The sequence below is a fragment of the Pygocentrus nattereri genome, chromosome 14, assembly GCF_015220715.1.
Source record: "Pygocentrus nattereri isolate fPygNat1 chromosome 14, fPygNat1.pri, whole genome shotgun sequence".
In the NCBI taxonomy this organism is placed as follows: Eukaryota; Metazoa; Chordata; class Actinopteri; order Characiformes; family Serrasalmidae; genus Pygocentrus; species Pygocentrus nattereri.
The window spans coordinates 4,632,058-4,655,216 of record NC_051224.1 but is presented as its reverse complement, the minus strand read 5'-3'; the positions used below and the strand labels follow the sequence as shown (position 1 = coordinate 4,655,216).

The 23,159-nt window shown below is 39.7% G+C and overlaps 1 long non-coding RNA gene across 2 annotated transcripts; it reads right to left on the bottom strand.

Moving 5' to 3' along the window:
* LOC108441002 lies at window positions 1–16,389 on the bottom strand. Of its 2 annotated transcripts, XR_001858900.2 has the most exons (3): window positions 16,200–16,389; window positions 15,062–15,228; window positions 1–1,720 (listed from the first exon to the last, which is right to left on the bottom strand). It is a non-coding gene; the product is annotated as an uncharacterized LOC108441002 (long non-coding RNA). The 2 variants fall into 2 exon arrangements; XR_005131403.1 differs by lacking the exon at window positions 15,062–15,228.
* Between the last annotated feature and the right edge of the window lie 6,770 nt (window positions 16,390–23,159).

Sequence of the window (23,159 nt, the reverse complement as noted above, 5' to 3'; positions counted from 1 at the left end):
TTTGACTTGGAGCGTTTTGCTTTTATTAAGGTTTATTTGAAGAAAAAAAAAAAACACATCCATGCAAATGACCAAAACTGCCAGCAGCATCCTGTATTAAGTTACATTACAGTGTTATTACATTTGCAGATGGGATGATATGAATGTTTCCTATCATTATATGTCAGTGACTAAGATGGTTTTGGCCAAAGTGTTTAATACAAATGTCTCCACATTAATAAACTTGTATGCAACCTGATGCATTTCTTTAGAAGACAAATTACAGTTTAAATAAAGATGAAATGAACCTTATTTCTTATATTCTTATTCTTATATTCTTATTTCTACTTATTTTCCACATGATAACTATGTCAAAAAATACACAAATACACATTTTATCACAAAAATGATTCTTTAGTGGTAGAATGAGCATCACGCTGAGCACTCTCTTTACCAGATAAGATGATCTTAATACAAAGATGCCTTTGGGACACAGGGCCCTCAAAAGGAAATGTGCTTTTGCCTCTAAAAACACGTGTAAAATTAGAATAAATGCAAATAAACATGAATACAGCGAAACGTAACAAGAGCGTATTTTTTTCAAAACACTAGTTGATGTCTTGTGAGCCAGTTTGAAGAACAAAGTTGATTCCAGGTTTTTCCTGGACGTCCCCCAGCCATCACATGGCTTTGTTACATTCCATCACCAGCACTCTCCATTTAACATACTGACTTAACATAACTACAATTAATACTGGGCTGCCATGAGGAGAGGTTTGGAGAGGCTTAAACAAACACGCTGACATACATAAAATCACTACTTACTGTGTTAATATTATTTGTATTTATTGTAATATTATAACTTTTTTTTCAGAGCAAATAACTGCTCAATGCCCAATTAAACAGCTTCTTAATTCTTAAACTTTCTCGGGTGCCCAAAACTTTGGCACAGTCCTGTAGAGTTGTGTGCAAAAGTCTGAGCACCCTGTTCAGAGAACACACTATTTTTTGTGCACATATTTCGACTTATATTAACATATTGGAAAATAGTAAAATATAATATATATATATATTTTTTTTTTTTTTTTTTTTTTTTTTTTAAATATATATAATATGAAGTATAAAATGCCATAACATTTGCACAGGCCATGTTTTCTTCCATTGTACTGAATTCAGCAGTAACATTACATCAGTTCCTCTCTGTAGAAGATTTGTACTTATTTTCACAAATCAACAAAAGAAAAATCACCCAAATTTTTTTTTTGCATACAATTATATATGTGCTTTGCAGCAGGATATAACTTCCACTGTAACTTTTTAAAAAGATGTAGAAAACTGTAGAAAGATATAAGAATTATTCAAATTTGAGGCTGATTACTGTTGTTTTTTAATATTTCATAGCATAAAAGAAAGTAGTCGTACCATCGCAGATGACATTACATACTGTCATACTATTATATTAACGCTCACATATTTTCATTCAGAACTTGTGTTGCTACATATAACCGTCTCTCTCTGGCTCCGGGTTGTGGAGGATGCTGTTCTGCTCATATCGGCTGTTCTGAAGTCTTGTTTTGAAGGGAAGTGTGTATGTCAGGTGTCAGACTGGTGTGGTAAGAGGTAAGACCAGGCTCCTGTTCCTGCTGAACTGAGCCAGCCGAAGAGAGACACTGATTATCAGCACAGCAGGCACGGGAGACCAGCCCAACCAAGAAGGCGGATAGGGAGATCAGCACAGTCACTGTAGGAAAGAAAGAAGCATCATGTAAATGGAGTGCCTATGGCCAGAAACATACCTAATGCAAGAATGTGAACATATAGCCCTTCTGTACAGACCCAACATGCTTTATTACAATACTGTGGCAGTTGAAACGTTCAGTAAGGTAGAGGACAAATCGGAGCATCTGGAAACGGGATATACTGTTATTCCAACAGCCAGGGGCGGTCGTTACATTAGGAACTCCATGAGGCAAAGGCCACATGAGAATACACATTAGATAGGATATACTGTACATGTTGATGTTAAATAATAAACATTTTGAAAATAGCTTTTATTAGTAATTGTACAGATGTTAACTGTTAATTGATATTAACACTACTATTTGCTTAGTCATTGCAGTGCAACCCCTTGTCACAACAAACCTGCATCACCATAAGAAATCAGAGGCACAATACACGCCTGGGGACAACTTGTTAAACATTGGGTGCTGGATGGCGGTGAAATCTGCTGCTAATGAGGTTAGACCTCAAAAACCACCCCCATATTCCTGTAGTCCACCTCTTTCGATGTCCGGAATATCTTTGTCTCTGGAGTGCTATCAATAACACAAGCAAACATCCTAGATCCTAGCAAAATTCTGTTGTTAACTACTGCAGCTACCTTTTGTTTGCAAGAAGTAATGTTTATTTTGTATCACATGCAACTGGAGATTTTTGGGGGGCTTTTCAGCCATAATAATTTAATTAATTAACTGTCTGTTGGACAAAGTTGATGAGCACACCATCGCTGTTTTGAGCTTTTCCTTCACAAGGTATTGAACTTGTCCAGATATTGATCCCAGCCTTGTAAGTCTATGTTCCCACCAACATTTAGCCTAAAATTAGTCATGGTTTTGTCTAGATGTTCTCATTATGTGATCACGTCTGGCATTACTGTCTACTACTACCACTGTTTTCAGCGATGTTGCTTCTTTTTTGGGGGTTTTATAGATTACAGGCTGTCAAAAACAGCACATGAGCAATATAGTGACGAACTTGATGGTTGAAAGTGTCCCTCATTCCGTTGCTTGTTAGCTATGTAAACCTCATAGCTCCAGTTCTCAGCACTCAAGACGCAAACTTCAGACACCAAACGTCTTGCCTGATCAACTCCATTTAGTAAACGGGGGGAAATTGTGTACATTTGACTTTTTTGCTAAAGTGCAGCTTATAAAGGTGACACAAATATAGAGGATCAGGAGAAGATGATCTAATATTAGGTAGGCCACATCAATTACTCCAGTCAAATATAGAAAGATGAATGTGTACAAGGTGACAAATAGAAACCTGCAGATACACCATCGTATATTTCAGTTGCCACTGCATAGAGGGAGGGATTATCTTGTGGCTTAAAACTTTTTAACCACATTTCACATGTCTCGAGCTCACACGCACACGAGAAGAAGCTCAACTCATTTGGCAATAACCAGCCAGACAGTTTATACACGCGGAGGCAGCTACACACACTCATACATAAACTTGTGTGAGGTCATGCAGCTACCTACAAAGAACGCTCAGGAACAGAGAGGCTTCAGACGACTGAAACCATGCCGCGGTATCGCTCTGACAGACAGATACGCAGCTCACGCACATAAAAGTTATTTTATTTTAGATTTAAAATCACTTAGCGCCTCTTAAGTAATACCACTGACACAGTGCTTTTCTGTTTATGTCATCCAAACAGAAATTTCTACTGAAAAACAGAAATCTAAATTATTTCACATGAAAATATTGCTTCCGTGTCTGTGGAGTCACTGCTCTGACAAGATGACAAAAAATCACTAACATAAAAACTGAAGCAAAAAAAAAAAGTTTGAAGTTTTTTGTTTGTTTATTTGAGAGTAGAACAAAGAAAACAAAGAGATCAACTTTCTGTGGTTTATTCTTGTTTTCAGCTCCATGACTTCAAAGCTGTGGGACACCATTTCCCCCACCACTGCAGTACAAAGACCTAAATCTGAATTCCTCACCGAGCCACCAAACACCTTTACTGTGTTATTTAGAAAAAAAGTCATTTACTTTTAAATATGACATTTTCATCAAAGTAATATAAAACATTATAAAGTGTAGTTCTTGAGCAGGATATCATTTCTGGCTTTTGTACTTCTTTGAATATTTATGAGCCATACTTTCACTGAAGTGTACTTTAGTTATGCATTGTGTCAATTAAATATAATACTGCAATGAAACTGAAACATTTATAAAGCTTTTATATTTTATATTATATATATATATATATATATATATATATATATATATATATATATATATGTTGTGTGTGTGTGTGTGTGTGTGTGTACTCAAACAACAATGGTGCCAATTTTAATGAACTATTATTATTTTAGTTATGACTTTTTTTGCACATTTGACATGTTAGGTCATAAAGTACATCTTAAATATAAATATAATCAAATTTCAGCTGGTTGTAAATAAAACACTAATATTATAATGTAATAATGCTGCAATGCAATAATTACTTCACAACAAAAAAAAGTATTTTTTAGCCTTTCTTAAAAGTCCCTGCTCCTATTTTCTTTTTTAAAACTTTTTGTTTCCTAAATGAGGACTGATTAATATGTGTAAAAAAAAATACTAATGTTGCGTGACTTGATTGTTTTTTGAAAATAAAGCATGTGACTGAAGTTTGTTATAAACAATTATAACTGTAAATAGAAAATTAAACTTTTTTTAAACTGTTTTTTGCAGCAATTGTGTGAAGCAGAAAATGCAGCCAAAGTCTAGGGTTGAACTTTGGAGATTCTGCCAATGTCTCTTTGAAAAAACTGTGATCAAGTCTCCCAAAAAAGGAATGGAAATCTCCAACAGAAGTGTTTAGAATTTAGTTTAAAAACAAAGAAAAGTTCAATGAAGTAAAGAAGAAATATTCAGCACTATTTTAAACTACTCCTCAAATTGAAGCAGATACAGCGCTGTGTGAAAGTTTTAGGCATCTAAGCAAAATTTAAACAGTTGACCTCAGCAGTGAGTTTATCGCAGTATACATTAGAATAAAGTCGTATTCATAATTCAGATAAACATAAAAACAATCAAAAGTAACAAGAATTTCTTGGGTCCATATTTTTCCTTGACACCTTCACAGCCGCCACAGAGACTCGTTAATATCATCAATTACATCATACTGAGCACTGATTGGTCAAACCAGGAGCTGCTTTTTAACTACATATAATACTGGGCTTCCTCGAGGAGAGGCCTGGAAATGGTTAAAAAAACACACCAACATCCAGAAAATCTATATTTATTATTTTTTTCTCAGCAAATAAACACAAACTACACAAATAAACAGATTTTGAAAATGTGTCTTGGGTGCCCAAGACCTTCGCACAGTACAGTATATGAAACTGACATTGAGACATTGAGTCATCTGTTCAACTGACGTTCGTGCTCAGGCGACTCTCAGATGGACGTGGTCTACTGATGAGACTTTTGCACAAACTTGCGGATTTCATGCCAGATCAAGTGTCATTAAGGCAAAGGTGTACGTACCACATACTAAACAATTTTGAAATATTTTACTTTTCACTCAAACTGTTAGGCTGATATAATTTGAAATCAACAATTTTGTATTAAATTTTGTATTACACTATAGGACTCTCTCCACCGCTAGACGGATCTGACTGTGCTTCAAAATATGCACGCACACACACACACACACACACACACACACACACACACACATTGTGGCATGAGAGAAGTCCACAGCCCACACCTCCAGCCCCTCCACAAGCTGCCCCCTTTAGCAGCAGACGTCACATTAAACATAATGAAGACGGCAGAATGATGACACATGATGTGATGGACAGCCACAGACATATCACAAAGTCACAGCTATGACTTTTGCCTGGTTTAATTTTTTATGTAAAATGTCTTCCGGTTTTCTCCCCAGCACATTAAATTTGACACTGAAGGGTGTAAATAGTCCAAACTATTCGCTGGTATAATGTTTATGTGATAAAAATTTATCCTCCATGTATCCTTCAATCCACCCCTTTAATTATGACAGTTTCGTAGCACTTACAGAACAGTTAACAGTAGTTGTGAATCTCAAGACTAATAGCTGAACAACAAGCCTGGTGTTGAAGGGCTTGGAGCCTTAACACTCATGGACCAGCCAGCAGGTCTGTACTTCCATTTCTCACTCCTGTCACTCATTTTGCATTGTTCTCTGTACAGTGAAGGAATCACAAGTGTTCCAACGTAAAGTTTAATAGGTTACTTAGTAGTATGACGTATGATGTAGATACATTTAGCTGGTTTAGAGGTGTTTGCTGCTGGACTAGTGGGCTGAGGCTCGGCCCAACAGGGGCAGAACTTAACCACTGTGAACATGGAATTTTACTACACTGTTCACATGTGGGTTAAGTCCTGCTGCTGCAGAGCCAAAACTGGACGCAGTGAAAGATCGTTGTATTTTATTTGCGCTGCGTTTCTGGACGTTTGTTTTCATACGTTGTTAGTGAAAAATGTCCCGACTTCATAGGGAAAGTGAAGAAAAACAGCAAAGAAAGCGAAAGGGTTCTCTCCAGATAAAGTGCTTTAATTCTTGTTGTGTACTGTACACATCTGTACAACAGTGTGCCAATATCAGGGACCACACTTTATTTGTTTATTTATTTATTTTCCAGTCACACTGTTACAATCTGTTCATTTATCAGTGCCAGGCCAAAAGCAGAAATATATTTAGCATAAAATTACACAGAAGCCTCGACAACTAACTAAGTTCTTTCCTTATTACAGCTTCCGTTCTTTTCAGAGAACTTCCATTCCTGTTTCCGCACCTCCAAAGTTCAGTCTTAGAAGTCACGATGCACGTGACCCCAAACCCGTTCAGTGATGTTGAGGTTGGACACCAGCAGCTTGTTACAAGCTTGGTCTATTTTCTTTTTTCAGTCATGCTTCTTAACAGTTACTCATCCTTTCAGACTCATAGTGTTGAGCTGTCTTCTCGCAGTGGAAGGATGGACAAGCGTCTGTGGATTGTTTCAGATCTGGAGTGGAAATGTTCTCCTCTCTCTCAAAGATGAAAGCTTTAAGTGCTGTTTATCTCATGGTGACAGTTTTACTGGTCCTTCTAGTCCTGCGCAGTTATCAGGAATCCCATTTGATCAGTTTTTTGGTTTCCTTTTTTTTTTCTTTCTTTTCATGGTCTTCATGGATTATCTTATCTAATCCCCTCAGACAAAAATCAGAAAAATGAATAAAGTGGTCTCTGACGTTTGTACAGTACTACAGAGTGTATGTACATGTAATACATATGAGACACATTAATACAAATAGGAGGGTACATATTTATATATAACACATACAATACATATAGGCCATATATATGACTTCTTGTCCTGACATAAAGCAAAACGTGTGTGTGTGTGTGTGTGTGTGTGCATACATTTGCATTAAAGTGGCTTATGCATGTGTGTACTGGCTCGAGAGGGTGTGTCGGCGCCTTGCAGTATTCACATGGACGTACTTGCATTCCAGCAGGATTAAGAAGCAGTGTTTTTATGTATAGGTGTGTGTCTGTGTGTGTGTGAGAGAGGATTGTGTGCTCTCAGGGTCGCTTGCTTCATACCAGCCATTGGAAATCCCTGGCAATGTGATTCAGTCATTAAGGTTAAAAATCACTCTGCCAGGAATTCCCCTGGCCAGCAGACGAGCAGATTCGGGGCGAGGGGAGGGGTGGTCGGGTGAGGTCATCCTACATGAGATGGTGGGCTCTGGTCAGCCTCAGGCTGCCATCGTACACAGGCACGACTGATGCAGGTGCTGTTGTTGCTGCTCTCAGTCTCAGTTCGGCAGAATGTGCACAGCAGACTACTGTTAGTTTTCCACCGGAGCGTTGAGGCTAATGTTAGCAGCTTATACCCCACCAATTTGCAACCTGCATGCCTAAGCCGTCACACTTGCCTCACCTGTGTCATGTTGTTGGCTGATCTCAGAAAGACATTATGAAGTTTCTGGTATTGTGGGAAATACTCATATCTATATAAACAGACAAAAGTATGGACAAATTTCAGCCTTCAAACTGGTTACTATTGACTTAGCCCAGCGACATACTTCTGCTTTCGTTTTTATAGCAACATGACATACAGTCAGAGAAACTACTTTAGCAAGTCTGCGATTATTAACTCAACATTTTAGCATATATAAGCAATTTGGTGCTAATACATGTGACCTAACAAGCACTAACGTTAGCCTTGTAGCTCCAGTGAATAACTGGAAAACGAAACTTTCCGGGGAAAATTGAGTGTTTTAGGGTTTTTTTTTGCTGAACAGTCACACTGTCTTTTATAGAATAATATGTGTCCTGCCTTTGTCATCCATTCGCAGATGGCCATGGCTGCTCCCTCCCCACCCCCCTCCAGCTAGCATTTATTAGGGCTTCCTGTGGCCTAATAAAAATAGCTTTTCAATGACAGGCCTAAATGGGGCCAGGCAGGAAATTTGTGCTCACGCTTCACCCTCAGCTCAGCTCAGCTGCTCAGCCCACAGTGGTCAGCTTGACTGAGGGATAACTTGACCCTAGATCAGCTCCCACTCTGAGGTAAAGAACCACAGGTCACCTTCTTGTCGGATTGTTCATGGATTAGTGAGCTCACAGCATTTTCTCAATAGTCACAGCCTTCTGTAGCAATAGTACTGAAGATGATAAAAAAAATGCTGACCATTTTAGTGTGTGTGTGTGTGTGTGTATTTATTTTTTTCAGATATTTTTGTATATCACTGCTGTCGGGAAGAAAACCTCGTATCTCCTTTTTTTTTTGATGTTTTTCAGTTTTTGGCATAATTTGAAAATACCTGTTGTCCTTCACATTGTGTGTAAAGTTCATGATGAAAGGACCAAAAGAAATGACCAAAAATTACTCTGAAAAAAGTCTGGTTCCATTGACTTACATTAAAAGTAAAGTGTGTTTTTTCCTTCTCCTGTAAAGTTACCATTTTGGAGATACGAGGTTTTCTCCCGACAACAGCGATATGTTAAAATAGAAGTTGTGTGCTTGTGAAGTTCTCTGTAGAGGATGTGTTACCTTCACAACGTTTGTGCTTCATCAGAGCTTTTTGACCATCAAACTGACCATCAAACATTTAAGTTTGAAAGTCTTAAAATGAAGAACTGAATAACAGACCTAGAATTTCAGAGGTTAAAATGAATTTTCCAGTTATTTCACAAAAAGTCATGACGTGCTCATGCATGCAGACTTACTGTCTGTCAGACCATAAGATGACTTTAGGGTTTTGTAATTATGTTCTCATGGCTGTCTGTTTTGTAAGTTGTAGTTTATCTTTGAAGTACATCGAGTTCTAATCCCTTGCTGCGTCTCCATGTCTTCTAAATCCCACACGGCTGGTGAGAGAAGCATTCCAACAGCGCGATCACCCACAGGGGAACTCCCGGCCTAAACAAACCCCGCCGCCTCGCCTCCCACCATCACCCAGATCATCACTGCTGTCGGCAGCTGAACACCAGCACACGCTAAACCACCCCAGTCAGTCCACCTCACCACTCACAATGCACGCTGTGATGGAGAGACCTGTGTCTGTCTGTCTGTCTGTCTGTCTCCTTCATTTTCACTTTTTTCTGTCTTTCAGTGGCTTTCTTTCCATCTTCCTCTCTCATTCTTTCTGTGCCTCTCTCTTTCTTTACATCCTTCTCCCTCACCCACCCTCATTTCTTTCTGTTTTCCTCTGGGTCTTTCTTTATTTTCTCTATTTGTCTTCCTGCCTTTTAATCTCTCACTCACTTTTTTCTTTCTGTATTTCACTCTCTTTTTCTCTTTGTCCTTTGCCGTTTCTTTATTCATTTTATCTTTCTGTTTATTTCTCTTCTGTCTCTCAGTTTTTCAGTCTTGCTAATGATCTCTTTTTGTCTTTTTCTCTTTCTCACTCTTTCTGGTTTTAGGTCTCTCTTTCTCTTTCACTTTGTCCCTCGCTCTGTCTTTCTTTGCATCTTTCTCTATTTCATTTTCACTTTGTCTGCCTGGATGACCCTCTCTGTCTCTTTCTTTCTTTCTTTCTTGCATTCTTACTTTCTTTATCTCTCTTTCTTTCTTCCTTTTTCTCTCTCACTCGCTCCCTTTCTTTCTTTCATTCTCTCTCTCTCCCGTGACTTGTTGTGAAGGGAGAGTTGATTGGATTACTCGAGTTATCCCCCCCGCCCCCTTCCCACACACACACTGCAAAGATGGGGACAGTGTGTCTCAGCTAAGGGGAAAACTGGAATGACCAATTATCCTCAAAAAAGAGAGTAAAAAATATGGAAAGGAGTGCAGGACTCACTTGTTTTCATAGCGACGCCTTTATGTGTTTTCCATATTCACCGACTCGGCCGCTCTGAAGGGAGCCGCTCGGTGGTGACGTATTAGAAAGCTGAATATTGCTTTTGGAGGATGAGGGTCATTTGAGGTATCGAAGCTGTTTGGAGAGTAAATGGGTTTTCCTGATCAGCTCCACCACTTGGAGACATTTACCCAGCTGTCAGCTCTTGATGGAGAGATGCTGGGCATGGAGAGGATCCTGACACTTTACTCTCTCTCTCTCTCTCTCTCTCTCTCTCTCTCTCTCTCTCTCTCTCTCTCTCTCTCCATCTCTCCATCTCTCCATCCATTAATATTTTCCATCAGATCTTTTCCTTCTGCCTCTTTTTTCCCTTCCCCTCAATCAAAGCGGTCGTTAGCGTCGGTGAGCTCAGTCTTTCCCTCCGTCTGAGCGAGTGACAGCTCATAGGGCGGCTCCACCCTCAGATGAGTGATAGGAAAGCGGACGCAGAGTCCTTCCACTTCTCCGTCATCTATTTAATGAACTGCTAGTGTTACTGTACATTTCAAGTTACATACATATGTAATAAATGGCTAATACAAAAAACGTTTTATGTACTTTGGCCACTTATTTCCATTCAGTTAAAGTGAGAACCCTCTACGTTTATTTCCTTATGGTATCATAATTTTACATTCAATGTACATTTGACACAAAGTTTCTATGAGTCTACAAGCATTTCCTTTTACTCCAATGTTGAAAAATGTCAAAAATGGGACAAAAGTATAAGGGATATATGAAGACGCATGCTTCAGTAGCTGTTAACAGTGTGAAATAATTAGTGTAAAATTGTGCCAGTGTGGCGAAACCTGTGCCTTTTAACTCAAATACCACTTTGGTGCGGAAACTGCCAGACGGATCAACTTTCCAGTTCACTTTTCAGTTCACAGTTCACTCACACGACTACCGCATATACCAGCCAGCTGTGTGGGCCTCAGCTCACTGATGCTTTTTAATGAAAGTCAAAGTGACTCATTAATATAATGTGATGTGTTTCTGAGCGAAGCACAACATCAGGGAGGCTCTCTGAGCTAGCTGAGGGTTTCCACTCAAAGAAATCAGTGGGATTGGGAAGTGAAACATGATATCATTGGTTTATATCATTTAAACTCAGAATACGTTTTAGAGGCGGTGCAAAAGTCATTAAATTTTGATTAGAGAACACAGGACAACAAGGATTTCTTATTTTGCATGGTATGATGCATCAAACTTAATATGAACAAGAATATGATAAAAAGATAAGATAAAAAAGGGGTTAATCTTGATTTCAGTTTGGCTTTAAGCCACAACTCATCACTCTGTCTATATGTGCTGATGGACATTCAATATTCAAGCATCAGCTGTTATGTTCATAACAGTTATGATAGCTCTTCTAACTATGATCTAATCCAGGTAATTCAGCTACTAGTGTGAAAGAGATCAGTCGGAAAGTATCAGTGTAGATCTGTATGTGCTGTTGCGTATGTATGACTGTATGAGTGTACAGTCATACAGTCACCTGCCAAAGTTTGAACACCCCTGATGAACTCAAAGTGTAAAAAGCTTAACACACCGTCTACGGATTTAATGTAGTTTCTTTTTTTTTTTTCTTTTTTTTTTTTGCTGAATTTAATATATTGGAAAATAATAAAAGCAATAAAATCACAGCATATTAAATGTGTCACATTGTATTTATTCCCAAGACGTTAAATTCAGCAAAATAAAAGATAATTATGCATTAAAAAGCGTGTTCTCTGTAGAAGATGTGTTCTTGTAAAGCATGTAATTCAACCAGAGTTGCCCAAACTTTCGCCATTGCCTGTGTGTGTGTGTGTGTGTGTGTGTGTGTGTGTGTGTGTGTGTGTGTGTGTGTGTGTGTGTGTGTGTGTGTTTGTATATGTGCACAGCGAGTGAGTGCATAAGCAAATGTGTGTTTATGCGTATGTTATTTGGACATTTGGCCAAACCCCAAGTAGGGGTACCCAACCTTTTTGTTTTGGGGGGCCAAGGTGCTCTTAGAGGGCCAAAAAGACATCACAATTACACATATAAAGAAGGAATGCATGTCACCAAAATAAATATATAAATAAATAAATGCAAAAAAAAATATTTTTTTTTAAATATAAAATATAGTCTTTTGCCAGAATACCTCAAAAATACATTTGGACCCAATTTTGTAAAAAATGTAGTCATGACCAAGTCCACCTGCTAACTATTGCGCACGACACTATCAAGCTACGAGGCTGAAGGATGGCATGTACTTGTTCAGAGACACGTGATGCCACCACATCTTTTCAAACTGACTAACACGTCGTCATTGGACGAAAAAAAAAACAAGAAATTTAAACGAAAACAAGGTGAGGGGGGCGGGGTCAGGGAAACTCTATGGCGAGCCAAACCAAACGACTTCAAGGGAGGAGCTTTGGGCAAAAATTATTTATTTATTTGTTTGTTTTTATTTTTCTTTGACATGAAATGCAACTTAGGTATGAAAACGTATAAGCGTTTTGTTGCCATGGCTAAGTGTAGGGTTTGGTTTGGTTGTAGGGTTTGGTTAGCAGCTGCATTGGCTAATAGTACAGGTGTCAATAGAAACACCCTGCAAAGAGGGGAATACAAACGTCTGTGTCTGTATGAATGATGGCCGTCTCCCAGACAGTGACGCTCACCTCAGAGGATTCTAGCCCCAGTAGTGAGCGAGCGTAGTGTTGAAACAGCTGGGTTCTCCTCTCTACGCTCTTTCCACACATTTCTCCTTCGCCTACGTGTGTGTGTGGCCTACTTGCACAGAAGCCCATTTACAGTACACACACTTATACCCTGCTTGTTTATTTACTGCACTGTTTTTCTTTAGCGGACGTGTGGCTGATTTTATTTTTAAGATTTTCATTATTCCGAAACACAGAATAAACAGGACAGGACTAGTTTGATGTAGTGAAACTCCTGTGGAGTTTCAGTTAAAAAAAACCAAACTTTTTTAATATCATAAATCTTCAGCTGTGAACGTGTGCATCACAGAAGGCGGGTGTGGGGGTCATTAGGCTGATGACTCAGCAGAAACAGGGCGAATGGCACGGTACGGCGCAGCTACCTGCAAGCTCGCCCGTGTGCGTATGTGTGACTGAGTGCGTATGTGGGCTGAGTTTGCTTACGCACCTTCTGTCTTCAGAGCAAAGTCAAATTCAATGCCATTCAAATAGAGATGCCATTTAATCCCTAAAAACTAGGACTTCTGAAATGTTGTACGTTTGTTCATTTGTTTGCGAAGAATTACAGCCGACATTGAAGGCACATTACTTTCTGCAATAAATGTAATATTAATCATAATATAGCACTGATGTTTCTTTTAAACGTAAAACCCACTCCAATCAACATATATCATGGGGGGGGGGAATTCCTAAAGTGGTGTTTAATGTGGCTTATACTGACTTATTACTAGGTTATTAACCTTAAGACGTATTATATAGTAACCAGTATGAATTATCTAGTAACCGCGATGAATTTCACGTCACTGTTGGAATAAAAACCATTTTAGTATTTTTTTTAACCAAGTTTGAATACGCGGCTGCTGTTCACGCCGTGCCAAATTGTCATGACAAAAGGGATAGGAATGCTCCAAAATGACTCTGAATAAAATCTTACACTCATTACAGCGCGAGTTAATGATGTTTAATGGTCAACAATGTTTTGTGGTAGCCTACTTTTTTTGGGGGTTTTTGGAGATGAGCTTTTGTTCCAACAATGACGTTATGTAGGTTTGTGAGTGAGGAGCTGAAGTGTGTTTTTTACATTCATATCAGCTCACAGCGTTATCTTCACACTCACTGTCACTGTCTTTACTTTTTCCTTGTTGAGGTGGAGAGTTTGTTCCACCAAGTATGTTGGTACTGTAACTCTGCAGTCAGTCTGTCTATCTGTCCATCTATATATTTACAGTCATACGCAGAGGTTTATCTATCTATCTATCTATCTATCTATCTATCTATCTATCTATCTATCTATCTATCTATCTATCTATCTATCTATCTGAGAAGCAGTTACAGAAACTACACACAGTGTTTAGTGCTGGAGCTGCAGTCTGATTGAGGCCCAGCTGCTCCACCACTTTTCCTCTGACTTTCTGTGTCTGTGTAACCTAAACCCTTTAGCAGGAGACCTTCGGCACGCCATAATGGCATGGAGGCGTCAGTGGCTAAGCTGTCTCTCTCTCTCTCTCTCTCTCTCTCTCTCTCTCTCTCTCTCTCTCTCTCGCACGCTCTCTCTCTTCCTCTCTCATGCACACACATTCACTTACTCACTCGCACAGAATAGCACACTGCACTTGTTCCACTAGCACACTGTTTCCTGGTCCCTGTCCCAGTCTTAAGAACTCCACCAAGCGACGGGCCTAAGGCCAGAAACCTCGCCTTCTTCATCTGTCTCTCTCTCGCTCTCTCTCTCTCTCTCTCCCCCTCTGCTCTCTAACACTCTGGTCCTTAATGAGAGCAATATGAGCTGAATAATCACCCCAGTGGGCTTTTCTCTGCTCTTTGATCTCTTTGATGCCTAATCTGTTTTGTTTTTCTTTCTTTTTTTCTTTTTTTTAACCCATTAAACTACGAGGGTCTGTATGTCAGTCCATACTTCAGTTCTTCGCTCCCACAGCTACACACCTTGCGTATCTGTTTCATAATGGTTGCTGAATAATAAGCCTGCAGCGTAGGGTCGATTACCACTGACAAGAGTTTTGAAGCATTTCCCTGTACTTATAAAAGAACTGAAAACAGGGTGACTCGAAAGACACTAATAATAGAAATCAATGGGCAGTCGTTTCAGCACCTGCCCATTAGTTTCCATTGTAAATGTGTTTCTAATGCATGCGTTTTCTTTTTAGGTGGAAAATTGCTGTTTGAAAGAGGGGTTAACACACACTTCCTTACTCTCATTACTTCATCGCATGCATTTTAATTTCATAGTAGTTATTAAAAGATTCTGAAGCCTTAATGATAATCATAATTAGCTCCATACACATCTGTACCTTTCAATGCCACAAACTTAGTGGATCCCTTTTTCCAGAGCCTCCTTGACTTTCCTTGGGCCTCTTTTTTTTTTTTTTCTTCCTTCGCACCCTTTCCTTCGCTCTCCATTCCTCTCTGCCCTCTGAGTTGTTTGGGCTGTGCGGCGTCTGGCTCAGCCTTGCGAGCCCTGAGAACAATGAGTGGAATGTTTTCGGCTGCTCCGCAACCCGCCTGCCCAGAACTTTTTTACGACCTCCGCTCCCCTCTGCCTGTCAGACATCCTCACACGCAACGCTTGGATGTAGACAGACACACACACGTCCCATTCAGACCTATTTACAGATGACCTTTCAGCCAGACTCAATCTTTCGGTCAGCGTGGGCAGCGCCAGACCCACGTCTCTGCACACCCAAACGTCCAAGCATGACCAACTAAGGCAAATGCTTCTCAATCCTGGTCATGGAGTAGCAGTGCCCTGCATACGTTAGCCTGTTTTTCCCTACTCGACACTCAACAAAGCTTCGTCAATGGTTAAAGGAGAAAAGGCGGGTGGTATGGAACGTTTACTCCCTGTGTAGATTCTTTACACTCGCACGTCTTATTTACAACAATGACTCCTTAAAGTACAAACCACTGAAAGGTTCTTTAGGGAACCAAAAGTCTATGACATTGTTCCAAAGATCTCCTCTTTGTTTTTACCAGTCAAACACACACCAACGTCAACACAGGAAGGGTTTATTAATTAGCTGAATCAGACTGAATCAGGTGTGGTTTAACTCCTTCAACTGTAAAGAACCTGTATGTGCACCCACCCTTCAGTTCTGCTCTCAGTACTTCATAACTTACATTAGTTACATTGTACATACCAAATAATTAATACTCAATTACAAGTCTTAAGTGTAATAAATCAGTAATAAGACTGCAGTTTGAGGAGTTAGTAAGGAAAATGCAAAAATGTGCAGGGCGAGGTGCTAAAGGACCAGGACAGAGACACGCTGAAGCGTCCCGCTACCTCCCTACACATCTCCGCAACGCCCAACAAGTGGAAGCTCAAGAAGAAAGAAAGAAAAAAGAAAAAAAGCACACAGACTTTTCGGAGTACGCAAAGTTGACCCAACTATCCGAACTAAGTTTTAAAAGAAGAGTCCAGTCACTTACCTGCTACTTTCTTTACTTTTTTTTTCCACTCTCTCTCCCTCTTTCAGATCCTAAAAAAGGTTTGCTTTGCAGCGAGTCTCGAAGGGAGCGGCCGGCGGTCTCTCAGACGGCATGTGTTTGCAAGAGTGAGAGAGAAAGAGAGAGAGAGACAGAGGGAGTGAGAGAGCGTCTGGGAGCCAGACGGGGTTAGAGGGAGTGTGCGAGTGAGTGAACGAGTGCGGGAAGGGAATTCCGATTTGTATAAACGTCAGAAGGCCCGTCCTTCCCCTCCCTCCCTCCCTCTGGCCCCCCCGGTGGCGTGGAGTACAGGAAGAGGCAGGGTGCAATTACACCGCAGTGCTGCTAATAAAAGAGCAAGCCCGTTTCCCTCCCTTTCACACAGCAGACGACAGGCAATAACACACGCGCACACATAAACACCCGGCCTTTATTCTCTCTGTTTGATGGTTGCAGCTCCTCTCTCGCCTACGCTGTTTGATCTCCCATAACTGCATTTGATCCTTTGTTGAACAAGATCCTTTACAATCTCAAAGCAGTCGTGTACTCTGTGCTCAAACCAGTACAAACGATTCATATCGGGCCTTGTTTTAAAGCAGTCCACATTTTAGATAATAGTTTGGCAGAAGCCCACATGTACACAGTATCCCCCTTCCCCCAGATCTAGTGGATTTAGCCATTTAGGTATTTTGGTGTTCAGAATTTACTTGACTTTTTTATTTTTGAGGCCTTTTGACTGTCTAGCATCATGCAGGCCGCATATTTACATCATCATAAACTTTTCTTTTTGTTGCGTTGTTAAATAATCTCAAATAGACTTGCTTGTATAGTTGTGGACATGGTACGGCATGCTATCATCTACGAAAATATACAAAAAAAAAAAACAGCCTACAAACTTTTGTTCATTTTTTATAGCTTTTATTAATGATTAGCTACATTAGCTGAGTTGCTCCGGTGTTAAACTAACTTTGGGCAGCAAATATGCTTTGGAAAATGATCAAAATGTGATTTTTCCACTCAACTACTTCTTTAACGTTCATAGTTCTACCGTGAACTACTAACTAACTACTACTGTATAGACTCTGCATGGCGTAATGTTATCTAAGATAAATTGTACATTTACAGCCAAGCTATGCTGTAATGTTTTTTTTCTCCAGGTTTTCTCCTTTTATACCTTGCTAGAAACTCACTGAACACCAAACATGTCTTGGCTCAGCTCCTACATTTGGGATAAGCGTAAAAAAATAGTGAAAATTTTGTTAGAATTACTATCATACAGACACTGTATGGCATAATACTATCTATAAACATGAACAACGCTTCCATTACTTGTTAGTTGCATTTGCTTCATAGCACTAGTACGAAACTAACTCTGAACATCAAACATATCCCAGCTGGTCGACTACATTTAGAGTGGGTGAAAAACTCTGCAAATGAAATTTTTTTGCTCTACAAATCCTTTGGTGTCATATAACTACTATTGTGTGTCGAGATGACTGCATTGGTTCCGACTTGAGCAGCTTTAGCAAAGCTGTTAGTTTGTCAGCAGAGGCCTTCTAAGGCTATTTGTTTAGATCAGGTTGTGTGGGTTTGGGGTGATGTAATTTAGAACAGGGCTAAACCCCTGCACCTGCCTGCTGTTGACAACACATACACCACACACACACACACACACACACACACACACACACACACACACAAAACCCCCTCCGTGCTGAAGGCCCTGAGGGACAGCGCTGCTTACCGACAGAGCTATTAGACGCTTTACGACTTCCAGCTTTTTTCTCCTCCTCCAGCCCCAGCCTTCGCTCTCGCTGAGAACAGGCTCCTCTCAGACGTCTACGCCCCTCTAAGTGCTCTACACACGTCACACATTCCTCTCCCTCGCGCACACACACATACACACAGTCACCTAGCAACGCACACAAATGCTCGTGTAAGCAGAATGACCTGGGAGTTTTGACTTTGACTTGAGGTTTCGCATATCCGTTTTATTGAACTTTAATCATTTATTTGAACTTTTTTTCAGTTCTGGCTGTTTGAGTGTGTGTGGGTTTTATGAGTGTGAGTATGTCTGCATGTGTGACAGAGAGGCCCTTGTGTAACGTCGCTTTAACCCAGACACATGCAGTCTCAAATGTCCAGTGTTGGGTATGGAGGACGGTGTGCCACACCCTGTGTTGACAGGTTAGAACAGATTGTAGCTCTTGAACCGTTTGATCTTTTGAAGATGGGCTGTAGGTCAGACTGTGGATAATTCAGTTAATTAATGCTCCTTTTTGAGTTTACACTAGAGCATTACCTCCAGGATTCCGATGCAGCCTATGCGTTCAAGTTTGGGGACACCATGCTTACTTTTTTACATTTTCCAATTAATGTTTGTAAGAAAAAATGCGGTAAAAGATTATTTAATTAACAAAACAATGGTTTTAAATGAACTTGGACTGTTATTACAGAATTTCAGTTGGAATATTTCTACATTTCTGCATAGCTAAGTTGATAGGATGTAAACAAGTCATTCAGAGTTTGATGTGAAACCCTTTAGCGAGTCAGAATTGTTCACAGTGGTGGACATAGGAACCAGACATCAGAGGTGTTTAATGCCTCCATTAGCTACATCACAGAAAGTCATCACACAAGGTGTTTACAAATATGCTGCTCGATGCCCGAGGCATTGTTTTACGATAGTTTTGAGGTAAGGTTTTGTCCTTCTTTTAAAAATTCATTCTTAATGGAGAGGTATATGCAGGGCACTGCAAATCAAAGTAGCTCGGATTTACCACCATCACCATTCCATGCAAAACCTCAGTAAAGAAAAGAAATGAATAAAATGGCAATACTCATGTTGTAAACATCACAACCCAACATTGTAATTTGGTTAGTTTCTCTACAGTGAACCACTTCACACCAAAGCACTTTGAATACCTTTGACCAGGTGAATTATGTAGATACGTAGAATGGACTTTCCTTTAAAGTTACTGGGAAGAAAACAAGTTGTTTATTAAAAACCTTTTGCACCTCCAGACTTTTAAAAGGAGTATGTACTCAAAATGCTACACTGGCAGAATAGATAATACATTGTGTATGTGTGTGCTTTTGTGTCCAGAATTCACTGTCCTGTTTGACACATATGTTCTGCTGAGGGTGAGAGTGTCAAACAGTTCTTATCGCTGTTGATGGGAAAAAAACCTTGTATCTCCATTTTTGTCGATTTTTAGTTTTTGACATAATTTGAAAATGCATCTTGGCCTTTATATTGTGTGTAAATTTCATGAAGGATGGACCCAAATAAACAGCCAAAAATGACTTGTCAAAATGACCAGTTCCATTGACTTACATTGAAAGTAATGTATGTTTTGTCCTTCTCCTGTAAAGTTACCATTTTGGAGATATGAGGTTTTGTTCCGACAGCAGCGATATACATGTGTCTAATGGCTTAGTGTGTGTGTGTGTGTGTGTGTGTGTGTGTGTGTGTGTGTCTGTGTGTCTCATGTGCAGTGTCAGTATGACTGTGTGTCTCAGACTGTGACTCATGCTGCTATAACTGACTCTAATCTCAGCCTCGGGCCCCTAAAAATCCAGTTTGGTTGTCATGACAGCACCGATCTAATTATACAAGCATTCCTGAGAGGAAAGAGGTCTTCCTCCAGACTCTCTCTCTCTCCCTCCCACTCTCCCACTCTATCTCTCTCCCTCCTCTAACTAATTCAATAGTGGCACAATTACCTATATCTGCTTTCCCACAGTAGTAGAGGATATTACATACAGAACAAGACAGGACAATAGATTGTTAGTGACAAATTCATACAAGAGTACTCAACCATTTCCGAGAATTACGCCAAATCTTCCACATCGCCCTCATCATCATCGTCTAGTCAAAGGTTTTACATCAGTTTACCCATTAGATACAGAGAGGCTACAGTTCTCCAAAAATTCTTAAGCTAGACACTTAAGGAGAGAAAGATCCTCATCGTTGTGATAAACACTCATATCTCCAAAATTCTCCAAGATCTCCAAAATTTTCACTTTGCAGGAAAAAACTTCTTACCTTTTACTGTAAATTAAAGGGACCCATCTGACATATTTTATTTTTTCCTTGACTTGCATTTGAGTGTTTTTCCTAGAGTGCTTGAGAGGCTTTATGCACTAAAAAGAGTCTTAATTTTTACACAAGGCTGTTTTTGTTACTGTGCCTTTAAGACTGATATATGTACATTACCTTTGTTCTAAGTGCCTCTGAATCGTGCCTCATTTATAAAGCAGTCTGGCTAAAACACATCTTGAACATGAATGTCTGCTGCTCTAGATTGATTAAACAGATATATGTAAATGTGTTATTTTTAATAATATCAATTAAAATTGATTTCCCAAAACAGACTGTATGGACTGGGGAGTCAACAGAACAGTTTGACACTTGTACAGTGTGTATATACTGTATCAAACTATTTTACTTCTCTTTAATGTGACTAGATTTTATTCCAAGTCAGATTTTTTACATGAGAGAAAGAGTTAAAAAAAGGCACTGTAATTGTGAATTGTGTGGAGTTAATGGGAGTTTTTTTTAGTTTTTTTTTTGTAAACCAGCCAAATACAGTTGGTCTTACAATTTGTCAGTTAGATAATGATGGGCTACTTATCATCTCATATATAACTACTCAGTTAGGTAGGACGATTTGCATGGATATTTATCATACTGTTTAAGCATGTTTAAGTATAGTGAGCAAGCTTTATATACCAAACACAGAAGACCTACATAACTATTCTGACTACTGTGTATGAAACTCTAGTACAAATGTAGTAAAATTTCATTTCGCTCATAATCTAATTTCTATTTTATTTTTCTCCGAGGTCACTTTTTTGTGAGTTCATGTATCAATAATTCCTAATTAATTTTACCTGAACATTTCCAATCTCTCTTTGTCCTTTAGAATCTAACATGCTCTCGTTGTTATTTTTCCTTTAATGACTGATAGATTTCCTCTGTTCTTCATTGTGCCTCATTCAAAAAGCAGTCCAGGCTAACAACACTCCTTATAACTTCAGTGAGAATGGGTGGGGCCAAACTGATGTAGGCTAAATAGGCAGATGTATGTAAATGTGCTGGTTTTCACAACAACAATGAAATCAAAATGTGCATTTTTAAGTTATTTTGACCACATGGATTGTTCGGACTAGAGAGTGAGAGTTTAAAAAAAATTAAGAGTTTACAAACTATACTGGGCTCTTTAATTGCTTAAAAGTGAAGAAAGTTCAGTTCAGGGCCTACATATGACAACAAAGACAATCTGTAGTACAGTCTTATGTTCTTTTCTGCCTTTCAATTTCACATTTTTCAGGCTGTAAAGTCATAAATACAGTAATTACATTTAACGAGGAAGGAAAAAATGTTAAAAATGTATTTCTAAGATAAATATTCAAGCTGTCAAACTCAGCCTGTCTGAGGCTTCATATTGGGATAATGATATTTGGGATGTTAAATTGCTCCAGTACAAAGCAGCAGGCTGTCAGAGACCACGTAGACCACTGCTGCTCCAGAACCGTGTGGCTTTCTTACACACACACACACACACACACACACACACACACACACACACACATAAACAGACTGAGGATTGAGGCCCAGTCTGGGTCCATTTGCTCTTTTTCTGGCCAGTCATATGGGTTTGTCCTCTCTCACTCACTCTCTCTCCCCTCCACCTCTCCTTCTCTTTCTCTGGTATTTATGTGTTGGCAGTTGCTATGGATACAAGACATACAAACATTGTGGCAGCAGGCAGGAAGTGTGTTTGAACCACAATGGCGTCACTGCGGCTCGCGCTGCGCTTGAGCTTTCTGCCTCCTCGACCAGAACTCTGCACTATTATCGTTAATCCTCATGCAGACCGCACACTTTTCAGTGTTATTAACGTTACTATTGCTTTTTCAGCTGTATCACTCACTCCGTCTTCGCATTTTAGCCGTGCCCACGCCTGAAGAATCTGCAGCAGCGCTGGCTTTGGAGTATGCATGGAAAAGACTGAGTGAAATGTCTGGGGCCGGGTGTGTGTTTTTGTACCAGGGTACCATGGTTAATGCCTGTCTCTCTGAGCATTATTAATTTGCAGCAGTGTGTGTCTCACATGAGTAGCTGAGGCAGTATGTGTGTGTGTGGCCCTATTGCACTGTGTTACATCAGACTCCAGTACTACTGTTTATACATCATTCTTTTTCCTTCTCTTTTTTTTTTCGAGGCTGGAGTCTAAATATACCCTACTGGAATAAGCCCTTGAGAACAGACCTCCCTCTCCCCCTCTTTGGCTAAATATATCCAACTCAGACCACCTTAGCCCCGCCACTCCCTCCCCATCCCTCTTTCTTCCTCTCTCTACCACTCCCAGCCTTGTCCCCATCTCCTCCTCCCTTCTCTCTCTTTCTCTTTTTCCTTCTTTCGCCCCCCCACCCACCTTTAACAGTGGTAATTAAATTAGAGAGCAGCCATTCTGAGGCCCTCACGTATAGTTAGGTACTACAAAGTCAGTTTCACACAGAGAGGCTGTTTTCACTCCAACACTAGTTACATTTACTCACTTTCATCTTTCATGCTAAGTAACGTTTTGGTGGATTCGTACTTCTCTGAGTATTTTCAAACGATAGTTTTGCTTCTACTCCAGTAAATTTGTGTCTCCTTTTCACTCAGGTCCATTCTTATCATTAACGATGAGCCAGTAATTCCTTTCTTGTGTTATATTTTCATTATGTTGACTTCGTGACAGCTAGGGATGTGCAATAATATCGGAAACGCCGTATAATTGTTTTAAAAACTGGGTTCGATTTGAGCAATAACTGAAGCCTGAACCGTATTTGACACAGCATTTCTTTTACTCTGGAAAACGTTTTAGGCAATGCTGAAATCCCTGCCTTGTAATCATTCTGTTGCACTTGTAACCCTATTATCAGTAAATGTGGAGAACAGTTCGAGCCAAA